Source organism: Leptinotarsa decemlineata, unplaced genomic scaffold (genome assembly GCF_025532065.1).
Source record: "Leptinotarsa decemlineata unplaced genomic scaffold, Ldec_3_MD MMD2_tig00026354_RagTag_RagTag, whole genome shotgun sequence".
NCBI lineage: Eukaryota > Metazoa > Arthropoda > Insecta > Coleoptera > Chrysomelidae > Leptinotarsa > Leptinotarsa decemlineata.
The window spans coordinates 17403992-17416818 of record NW_027412702.1 but is presented as its reverse complement, the minus strand read 5'-3'; positions in this window follow the sequence as shown (position 1 = coordinate 17416818).

Genomic DNA, 12827 nt, shown 5'->3' with positions numbered 1-12827 from the left:
GTTAATTCATGATATTCAAACTCCATGGTGTCTACACATACATTTTCTCACACGATAGATTAAAAAGCTTTATATTATGTTTACATTTAACAAGCAGCATTTTTACGCAGTCTTTGATAAATATTTGCTCTTTGTATATACAAACTGAAATGAAGTGAAAACATTATTTCCAATTACTGCCAGTTAGTATTACACAAAGTTACCGAGCTATTGAATTGATTGACTTGTTTTATTCATTCAGGTCATTTCACTTTAGTATTGAAAAATGTATTAATTTTGATTATTGCAATGAATGTTATTGAAATTTTCTGTGGAAATTCTGATCGATAGAGAATTTTAGACCGACTCTATACATTGACGCCCTTCATTTTTTCCAGATTTTTAATTTTTTGCCTCTTCTCAGATCACTACTATACGATATCATTGAGCCTGGTGGAGATTGACCTATCACAAACGGTGTGTGAGATGGCGAAAGAACTGGGCGTCAAATCCTATGCGAGTTTTGATGATGACTGAAAATCAAAAAGCTCGAAACCTGGGTTCCCCACGATCTGAACGATTGGCAGAAATTGTATCGTTTCAAGGACTGTCTTTCTTTGCTTGTACGCCACTAAAACTATCCTTTTTTGGATCAGATAGTCACGTGTGAATAAAATTGGATCCTCTACGATAACAAGAAACCTTCAGGACAATGGTTGGACACCGATGAGCCACCCAGGCACTTCCCAAACGTGAAAACCCACCAAAAAACGATAATGGTTACTGTATGGTGGTCAGCGGCTAGTGTGATTCACTATAACTTTCTGCAACTATCAAAGCAGGGTACTATTGTGAGTAAATCGACGAAATGTACCATAATTGGGTCGGCAGCAGCCGACATTGGTCAACGGACTAGGTCCGTCCAAAAAATAAACGAGTTAAGCTTTGAAGTTCTGCTTCACCCAACACACTACCCACACCTATCGCCAGTCGACTACTATACTTTCAAGCACTACGATAACTTTCATACCGGTAAAACCTTCGCCAATCAGGATCAGGCAAAAACGGCCTTCGTCGATGACATCGAATCCCAAGCACAAATTTTCATGCTGATGGAATTAACTGACTTGTGTTATGTTGGCAAGAGTGCACTGATTCAAATCGCGCTTATTTTGAATACTATGATTAAGTATTCACTGAAAGTTTAAAGTAGACTCATAAAAACGGAAATTTTTGAAATAACCTAAAATAAGTTCATCTGCATAAAACAAACCAATGGTTGACGGCTGGAATCAAAACATCATCAAAAAATTTAAGATGCCTGCATGATATGAGAAAATACACTAACGCAGCTTTTTTCTACACATACTTCACTAAGTATCGAAGGATCTACAGGACAATTATTAAATTAGCTAAGGAAAGTTTTTACAAAAATAAAATTAATGAATCTGATAATAAATCCAAAACCAGATGGAATATTATAAATTATCTAAGAGACAAAAACTACACTAGCAAATCAGATACCAACACCAAACGAATTGAATAAGTATTATTGCACTGCTGCCAGTAAAATAACATAGAATATCACAAAAAATATTGACTCGATGAAATACTTTGGCAACTTTACCATTTCTCAGTCAATCTTATTTTATGATACGGATGTGAGTGAGTTAAAAGAAGTCATGTCATTAATTACAAATGAAAAAACGCATGGAATTGATGAAATTTCGGAAAGAGTTCTTGAAAGTCTGCCAGAAGACGTGCTACATACCCTGGCCACCCTGATAAATGATTCATTTCAGATAGGTGTATTCCCTGACTTCCTAAAAACTGCCATTGTAATTCCTCGGACATAAAGGTGGTGCTTTAGACGAGCCAGCAAATTTCGGACCGATTTCTCTTATACCCGCACTTGCAAAAATAATTGAAAAAATCGTGAAAGTTAGAATAACAAAATTCTTAAAAAAACTTAGTATAATATCACAAACTCAATACGGATTTCAGGAAAAAAAATCGAGTGATGCCATCTTTTCATTTCTTCAAGAAATATACACAAATGTCAACTGCGGGCAGGCTGCAGCCGCCGTGTTCTGCGACTTCAGCAGAGCTTTTCATTGTGCTGATCATCAAATACTACTGGCTAAACTATACCGTTATGGCTTCAGAGGAGTTGTATACAATTGGATAGAATCCTACCTAAAAAATCGCACACAAATAGTTAAAACTTCATCCGTTTCCGATAAAGTAATAGTAAACTGTGGCGTACCACAAGGGTCCATTCTGGGCCCCACCCTTTTTTTCTTATACATAAATGATTTGATGAGAATAGATATTTCGGGTAAATTTACAAATTTTGCAGATGACACCACTATAAACAAACTATTGACCAGGAAAGAAAAGTAAACTGCGATATGCAAAAAGTAAAAAGTTGGTGTGACTCAAACATCCTTGCTCTCAACGTTTCAAAAACCAATATATTATACTTCAGGTGTGATTTTGGTAACATCGAACTGGATAAAGGTTACATAGAGAGCCGTAGCAGCACTAAGTTCCTAGGGGTATTCATAGAAAATAACTTGAAAGTTGAAGAGCATGTAATGAATTTAAATAAAAAACTGGCCTCTGGCTGTTTTGCTGTAAAAATGATATCGCAGGAATTGGGATCCTCTGCTGCAAAAATAGTATACCATGCAGTAATTGAATCCCATTTTATTGCATACTCCCCATTTTGGGGAGTATGCAATAATGCAATAATGTCATGAAGAGCATCCTGATTACGCAAAAAAGACCAATTAGATACATTTCGAAAGCAAAGGCGCGTGATCCATGCAAACCACTTTTTGTATTGCATAAACTACATACTGTTGTTGCCATACTCATAGCGGATACAGTTTGTCTGATCAAAAAACATCTGAATAAATTCAATACGGCTAACCGCTATCCTACACGCAAGCAAAACAGCATTAACTTACCCAAGCCGAACTCTACTTTAGTGAAGGACTCTATTATTTATAATGGTTGCAAGATGTTCAATCACTTACCTGATTTTATAAGAGAAATTAACACATTAGATAATTTTAAAAAGGCTGTTTACTTCTTACTGTGTAGTCGCTCGTATTATACTTTGGAAGAATTTTATGCGGATAGCTTTTAATCTAATTATTTTTTATTTTATTTACTTATTTTTTCTCTTATTGTTAAGGATTTTTATACTATATGTTGACTGACAAATTGTACCTTTTAGCATTTAGTGTTTTATTTATATAAGTACTTTGTCCACAAGAATTCCTTGTTCTTTATGACAATAAAGTATTGATTGATTGATTCAATTCTATCATATATGTCGAAACAAGTTGAAAAATGTATAGCAATGGAGACTTATCTGAACAGCAAATTACTGAAAAACTGTTCTTGCTCATAATTAATTTATTACTTGATATCATTAGCCATATCATAAGAATATGGTTATGAAGTCTTCGACTTTTTAGTCGAATGAAAAACACTTTTCCCACACTGGAAAAGCACAGCACGAAAACAAAACTTGGCAAATCTTTCAGAGCAGTTGTTCCATTTTCTATATTTCTCGTGGATAATTACATCCATCTCTTGACAAGTCGTTTGAAATATGACGACACGCCTTTCTGTAGATTCGAATCGGTCCTCCCATGCTTCGACTTCAACTTTCCCAACTGTCCTAATGAACAATTTTGACTTTGTCGGCCTTGGATTTCATTCTCTTCGCTGTCTGTGTGTTTCTCTTCTCATGCGCCTTCGAGAATTATAATGAGATCATTTTATTGACGTCGGTAACTCGATATCTTCTAGCCCCAACTGGTTCCAGGACAATAATTAAATAATTATTTGATTTAAAGACTACGACTTGTCAGACTCTTCACCACCCGTGTTGCTTGGAATAATACGTTGATAATGATAATGAATATGCTGAAATTGTATTGAAAAATCTCACAACCACCGACACAATAAAAAAGTGCATTCTGGTTGAAATTGCAATAGTGAAAAAGCCTGCTCACAAATTTCGAAATTTAACGTGAACTAAGAAAAACAGAATTTCTGTAACTTCTCTAGAATATTACTTAGTTTTACATGTATATTATGAGTCTACATTCATTCCTATTATACCTCTTTTGCTGAGAATAGTTAAATACGTTTTATGGAGTCGATTGCTTTATCAAGGGACATTTTTGTTGCCTTTTCAAGCAATTCAAACTTCGACTCAACTAATTTTTTTTTACAGTTTTGGCAGAACAGCCACAACAATAATAAAGCTCAAAGTTTGATCTGCACAATTCACTAAGATGAACCTCAGTTTAAATATCATGGCTTGGGGAAGAGCAAGAGACTTAAATAGAGTTTTTGTGGCTCAGAAAAGAATCCTTAGACTTATATTTAATTTTAATTTCAGGGATAGTTGTCGGCCTATTTTTATAGAAAAAAGATTTTAACCCTCATATCCATTTATATTTTAAAATGTGTTTTGTTCGCAAGACATAACTTATCGGTTCTTGCGACAAATGGATCTGAGCACGAACATAATACACGGCATGGAGCTTCTTTAAGAATTCCACAGCACAGAACCTCATTATATGAGAACTCCCCACGGTACAATGTAATCAGTTCTTACAATAAGTTACCAAATCAGCTGAAACAAATTGACGATGATAAGGTATTTCAAAACAAAATTAAAATTTTTAACTTAGAGAGTGTTATTATAGTTATCAAGAGTTTATAAATGATAATTTGATAGACACAGATTTTACATGACTATTAAGTTTTTAAATGGTACACGATATTGATTGTTTGTTTTTTATATATACTGATGCTCCAATTCATATGTACGAATTGAAATATTTTATTTATTTATATATATATATATATATATATATATATATATATATATATATATATATATATATATATATATATATGTGTCCGTTCATTTTTTATTTTATTTTTATTTAGTGTAACAAATTATAATATAATATTGACTTATCATATGTACCTAATGTACCAATAAACTTTTAATAAACGATTATTATTATTATTATTATCCTTGAAGGATTAGCCTGAGCATAAATAAACATGGACATCTTCCCTTACGAAGAAGCCATTCCTGGGATGGAAAGAAAAGTCAAACCACGAATACCAATGATAAACGAGACTCTTGTAGTTGAAATTATTCATTGAAAAACCATCTATAAAATTGTTCTGATGTCATTTTATTATGAAATGACCAGAAAGAAAGTTATAACGCCAAAAAAAATTATTCAAACATTTTCAGTTATTTTTTATTTTCGTTTTAACGATAAAAAGTATTATTGTGAAAAAAGCGACGGGCGCCTGATATACAAAAATATGGCACAAAGTGCCCACGTTTTTTTCACAATAATACTAGTAGGTATTTTTCGTTCGTTATTGTTTTAAGCTTATTTAAAAAAATATATTTAATTTTTCAGTTTGATGTTCTTTAAAAGTGTGTTTTTTAGTTTTTTTAAACTATATTTATTTTTCACTTTTTAGTCCGATTTATTGTCAAAAATAACTTTTTTTTTAAGTTCTAGTCACTAGTATTAAAAATCTTTAACAGACGGTGCTCGAATGTAAAATTCCTCTCAAACAACATAATAAAGTTTGAGGTCTCAAATTCTTTAGTAATATAGAGATGCAGTTAGTCTCGAACAGAGGGCAGACAGTTGTAAAATTTGTTTCGAAAACAATTCAGTCTTGATGTTTTGATTTGAAGTGTCATTCAAAATATTAATGGACTAAAAATATTTTTTTCTGTGAATAATTTTATTTTTCAAATCAATCTTTTGATTTGATATGTATGTCAAACACCTTAATTCTAATTTTTTGATTTTTTGAAATATTTGAATAACTTAATTTTTTAGGTGTACAATTTACGATAAAGTTTTCATTGTTGAAATCCATATTCTGGTTTGCTTTCAAATAATTGAATTAGATTTCAAAATGTATCTTCCGTTTCATTCTGTACTGAATCACGGGTAATTGTAAATATTTAAATATTTCATCTGTAGTACAACTTTTCGCTAACACTTATAATTCTTAAAATATGTTTTTTATTTTGATTTTCTTCTGAACAACCTATCAAGGAGGTTACGTATAGCGGCATCTGCCCGCGAATAGCTCAAGCAATAATTGATAGTTACGTACAGCGCCATCTGCCCGCGAATAGATCAAGAAATATCAATGATGTTACGGACAGCGTCATCTGCCCGCGAATAGATCAAGCAATAATGCCGATAATTCTGTCAATACAGATCCAGAGCTTGAGAGTTACAAACAAGCATACATAGAAACAAACATACATATATGCATACATACATTCATACCTACATACCGGTGAAGCTAATATAAAGCGTGTAATAGAAACGGAGAAAACTTTTTATATGACAATTTGTATTTGAAAGTATCATCAAATAAGTAGAGGCAAAATGATACCCATATGATTAAAATTCATGGTATTCAGTTAATAATTTATTATGGAGAGTGAAATCATAAAATAGTTGACAATGAAAAAGATGGCTTATGGTTCTGATTTTCAAAGAGAAAGATTTTTTTCTCAACTGCTGAGTTGTAATTGTGGTATTTACTTATGTTTGCAACATTGCATATTTTTAACAAAAACGAATAAAGAACAAAATACTTTAAATGTCGTTATTTCCAGGTTCAAACAAAATTTTGTCTCAAAAATAGTATTGGTAGAACACTAAATTCATTTCCAAAGACTTTACTACCATTTCCTAATAGTTATTTGAATATTTCTCTGAAATAATTTTAGAACTATCTTTCTGCATTTTCAGAAAATATTATGTGCGAGAGTTCGAAATCATTTACAAAGTTGCGTTTATTGCAACATCAAGAGTGATATACAGCGTGAACAAAAACTCGACGCGCTCATAAATTTCATTCCGCCATTTCATTTTAATAGTTCCATGTACCATCTTTTATATTTCCGGTTAGAATCTTCTGACATTCATTTGCCTGGGCAGAAGGGCGTGAGCAAATATTTTTTTTGTCGTCGGCATCGGCTTTTGTTTATTTGAGGACATCGGAAGGTCTTTGTAGTCATTATCTCAGATTCGGGAGTTTATGAAGCTCGCAGTTAGTAAAATGGACAAGGTTCAACCCACATTTGTATATTTAGGTAAGGCTACTTGAATTTTCTGCGTGTATTTTTACAAATTTGACTTCCTGCACCCTTTCTCAATGGTTGTGACGTCTGCACTTGCCGGATTCATACTATACAGGGTGTTAATTTGATAATTTTCCACACTTGATATCCTTCTTCTTGAAAATAATCTATCATGGAAACGACAAGCCATTTTTTGCCAGCGGGCAGTTTAAAGCACGCTGCGAAGTATATAGGGTATTTCAATAAGCGCTTCCTATCTTTAAATTTAAATAAAACGAAGTGTGTGAGATATCTTCGAAATTTTTTATTCAAATAGTCTAAGTAAATTCATTAAAAACAATACAGACAAAACTTCGGTGTCGGATAGATCAGGAGTATATAAGCTGACTTGTAGCTCTTGCTCAAAAGTATATATTGGCCAAACAGGGAAAACATTTTCCCAAATAAATAAAGAACATAGAAGTGGTTTTGTAGATAGAAATACTAATTCCAATTTAGCAAACCACCTTTTAGCAGAAGGACATGAGTTCAATCATGAATACGAAGTATTACATTTAGAATAGAAAAGTTTGAAACTCAATCTTCTAGAATGTTTAGAAATCAATAGATTTAGGAATTCGGGTAATTTACTGAATGATCGATTAGAATTGAATTACTCGCCGTTACTAAATATTTTTTCAAATGTGGAAACTGGGACATAAGCTTAGGTAATTTAATAAATTACAAACTTAGGTAAAAATCAGGTGCTTGAAATGTAGGTACTTCAAATTGTAAAATAAGATATATTAAGCATTGAATATGTAGAATATAGTTAGTAAAGACACGCTCGAAGAAGCCATTGTATGGCGAAACACGTGTTGCGTTTTTGTAAAATTGTTTAGGAAAAATCTCACAATGAAGTGTTTTTTGAATAAGTTAATTTTTTATTCGTTCGAAAGACCTATTGATGTCATTCTGTGTGGAAAATAATATCGTTCAAATGTCCGTCACGACTTCTCTGGGACGAGCGCATCCGAAACGTCTAAATTTCCATGACTCTCACACATAAATGAGACTGAACTTGACCGATGACATGGGTTATGTTGTCAAATTGCGGTCTGCGAAGGCTGAGTTCTTGTGAGCGACGCGAAATCGACAGCCTCGATTTTTTCTCCTGCACACTCTCACAAACAGCAGCGATTTTTTTGTCAGATTTAGCCTTTCGTCGACGTACGGATGTTGTTCGATGGTTTACCGAACCAGTGGACTCAAATTTATCCACCACATTCCGAATGGTCCTCTCGGTAGGACGATTATGGCGATCATGAAATGGGTGAAGCGCGCGGATGTTGCTCGACTCCCATTTTGAAAAAAAAATTATTATTTGCACGTGTTGTTGAATGAATGAATGACAACTGATTTAACAAATGCAGCTTTAACAAGATGGATTCCCAACGGCAAATTCGAAATCAACTGTTCCGACACTCGTTTCTTATAACTATCAAAATTCATTTCGTTGTGAAAATCACCTGTATTACCATTTGATTCCCATCTAATGTGAACATTAAATACAAACTTATTTTCAACACTCGCATGTATTATGATTAGACGATTGCCCTTTACTAACAGTTTTTTCCAGACCTTCCATGTGTAGCGTGAATATATAAATATCTTATTTCTAGGTCCGCATTTTCTTCAAAATTTCTATCCTAAGTGGTCGAACCGGTAATATTTTCTTATTATTTTTCACCTTTCTCCATCAGAATCCAAATTTATAAATTTCTTTCCGCAAAGACTCCCTGTTATCCTGTATTGTCAATATCTCGGATGATAGCTTTATGAATTTCCTCTCTTTTATACGGAAATTGATTGTGCATCTGCGTAAAAATGTCAAATTAGCACCATCCATCACATTTCTGTAAATTTTGATCCATCTCTTTTCATTTGGAGTATATTTTTTCTTACCATTCTCTTTGTTTTTCACCTCCGATTTAATTTTTTGTACAGATCACAGGTAAGCCCCTGTGGCCTCAGCTACTTGTTCATGAATCTTCAAAGTTGAAATACAATATTTTTATGGAGAAAAAAACTGGAGTTTAGTAAACTTTTATACTAAAACAGTAATACTCAAACATATAGAATAAGTCGAGACTTTCATTTTTTCTCGAATGCATTATTCTGAATATGGTTTCCTGTTGATTTTTTTGAAAATTATACTGTGGAGCCCTTAAGCTTTTAAGCAATCAACATTGGTATCTGACGAGTACAATAGAAACACCACAGGGTAGTATTCTTGGTCCTCTGATATTTTTACTGTATGTCAATGATCTTCCTGATAATAAGTTAATAAGTTTTTATTGACTTTGCATATTCTCCTCTCGGAATCTACATCTACATAACTTCACTTTCAATTTTCTCAACGAATATCTGAGATCAATCACCTGTACAAAATTTTTAGGAACAATGATTGATTCCCTTTTCACATGGAGGGAACACATAGAGTTTACATCTAAGAAACTGATACCTAATATACCTAATAAAATCACTAAAAAGTAAACTAGATAATACCAAATCTCTACTAACGATATACTACGCAACATTTCACTCCATATTATGTTGCAACATTTCTGTCTGGGGATTAGCCACTGAAATTGACAGAATATTCGTAAAACAAAAGGCACAGTTGCCTTAAGAGAATAAACTATTAACTGTGGCAAGAATATTCATTTCAAAACTCTTGACATACATTCTTGAGAATATAAGACACTACGACCTACGATCGGAAGTACATAATTATAATACTAAAAAAAATATGCTCACAACTCGAAAACATCTCTATACAAAATGTGAAAAGTCTCCTGTGTATGTTGGAACGAGTATTTATAATAAAATGCCCAACAGTATAAAGACACTGCCACCAATTGCCTTTAAACAAAAACTCAAATCAGTTTTATATTCGAATTATTATCTTCAAAATACACTAGACGAATTTTTACTTGAAGTTGTAAATATAAATTCTATCTACCATTTAAAGACTTTCTGTTCTAGAACCAACTTCGAACTATCAATTTATACGAACATAATTGATAATTTCGAATGACTCCTTCAGGAAGAAAATAGATTTTTTGTGTGTACTGAGTGTATGTTAACATTTTTGGGACCATGTTCTTACAAAACAAAATGTTTCAATAACTAAAATTGCAATCAATTATGAATTTTTTATTAATAAACAGAATTCCGGTATTTTTTCTAGACCTTCATTTCTATTCGAATAATATCAAATGATAGGCATAACTATATAATTTTATCAACTATTTGATTGAACGAGATAAAGCAGCTTTTGTTGATGGGACATAAAAACAAAAAAAGAATGTTTATTTTGAATGAAACAAATTTGAGGAGTATATCAATAAAATCTGAAGGAACGCTATTTTTTGTCTGTGCTATATTTTCACTCAATTCTCAAATTCACAATGGCGTTCATTGAATATATTCAATAACGATTTGAAGATCATATCTAGTTTGGAGAAAAGTGAATGCTAAAGAACCCAGTCTTTATGTTCGTTTCTTTCATTCACTTCATCAATGTCCTCCACAGGCCGTAAAACACTTAATTGTTCAATAGACACTGAACAGCCATCTAAATCCCATTTAATACAAAAAGCAGGCATACAATTCTAACAGAAATATCCATTAAACACATTCTTCAGGTCAGAGGGTTGACTGCCACCCCGGTGTTTTTCTTCTAAAAACTATCATTAAAGTGAGCCTGTATTTGTCATTAGATTGTCTTGCACAAACAAGATCTATTCGCCAGCATCCAAACTATTCTTCATCACGGACGATTCTCTGAAATAACTGACCTAACTCAGTGGAACGGACAAGGTACATAAAATTGGTTTTTGACGGATATATTTATGACTCTCGGACAGTCGGGGTTTTTGGACGAAGATCACGTTTCCTTTGTTGTACAGGTAGGATGGTATAGTCAGTCGCCATTTTGGAGTCTCTCGGAGGTGAATTTGATTGGACAGGTGAATCAGCGTAGTATGTCGGACTCGACAGGTGTAACTTGAATTACTTGGTTTTACCTGTTCTGTATCAGTATTGGTCGTCTTTGTGTACATTTTTCTTTCCTTGGAGTGGGAGAACACTTTTGATAAGGCAGGTGTCCATTTTCTAGATTCCTGAAACGAAATATTTAATTCATTAATATTTTTGCGATATGTTTGGTAGAAATAAATACTTTTGTGTTGATTACGATTCACCTACCCTAAATATGTCACATGATATTGATACTCTAAAAAATAGTAAAACATATTAACTTTACTTTTCAGAGGACACATTCCTACGTAGAAATCAACCTCCCCACAACAACCTTCATGTCAAAAATTTCAAATGGAAATAATAATCGAGTGATATCTTATTTGAAATATATTCAATTTCTTCATCCAGTCCTGTAAAATTCTTGACATTACAAAAAACGTCAGAAAAATTAAAAACTCCGTTTTTTATTCAATCCCAAATTAGAAGGGATTGAATACCCACTTCTAATATTGAACGAAAGTCATTTTTATGGAGGAAAATCAGTTTTTTATCGACCTTCTTTGGTTATATTTATCTTTCACAATCTGAAAAATATGAAAATTCTAATTGAGAACTTTATACAACTTGTAGAAAAGGCAAACTTCTCAGTTCACCCCGATAAGTTACTGCGAGAATTGAAAGTATTTTTCACAAAGAAAAAGATATTCTATTTATCAGTAACTTGCAGTATTTATTAATTTTGCCTATTACAAATACTTAATACTTATCTTACCGTTTTGGAGGCTAAAATATGCCTGTGACTAAGCATCAGCAGTGAGGAGTTTTCAGAATTCTTCAGACATATGGGGTAGTTGTTCAACTAGATGGTTCTCCTCCTCATTGCTTAGTATCAGTGCGATTTTTTTACGATAATAACTTTTCGGATCGATGGATTGTGAAAAGGAATTTAACAGAATAGCCACCAGAATTCCACGATTTGATAACACTGGAATTTTTATAAGAAAACAATTGAAATAAAAAATCTACGAGACGCAGCCAACTACTGTAGATAATTCACAAGAAGAAATTACTGGATGCTGTAGGCTAATAAAAGCAAAAAAATGGTTTCAAAATGTGAAGGAGGAAACGGAGGATAGTTTATACTATTGTATGAAAGTTAGTGGTACTCAGTTCGAACATTCGATAATATAGATTTTTCTGTTCAGTTTCAATGTCTAGTTCGGAATTGAATAAGTACATTTTTGTTTTACATTTGCCATATACAATTACCCATTTTTTTACAATTGCCATATACAATTTCCCATTTTAACTAGAATTCAAATAGGTACTGTTCCAAGCAAAATTTGTATGTACCCACTCGTTGTTTTATAGTTAAGTGATAGCACCAATTTGTATATGTATGATCAGAATATAAAACGTATGAAGTCAGAACGGCTGGGAAAGAATTTCTTGCAAAAATCCAAACACACATGAACCTTGTTAGTGAAGGAAACAAAACCCCATTACCCATTAAAGCATTTGGGGATGACACCCCCACTTACAAGGTTGATCATTTTTCACTAGTTTTTGAGTTGAAATTTGTTTCCTTTAAAAAAATTCAAGGGGGTTCTTTAAGTTTTTTAAGGTAAGTTCTTTACCTGGCAGTTAT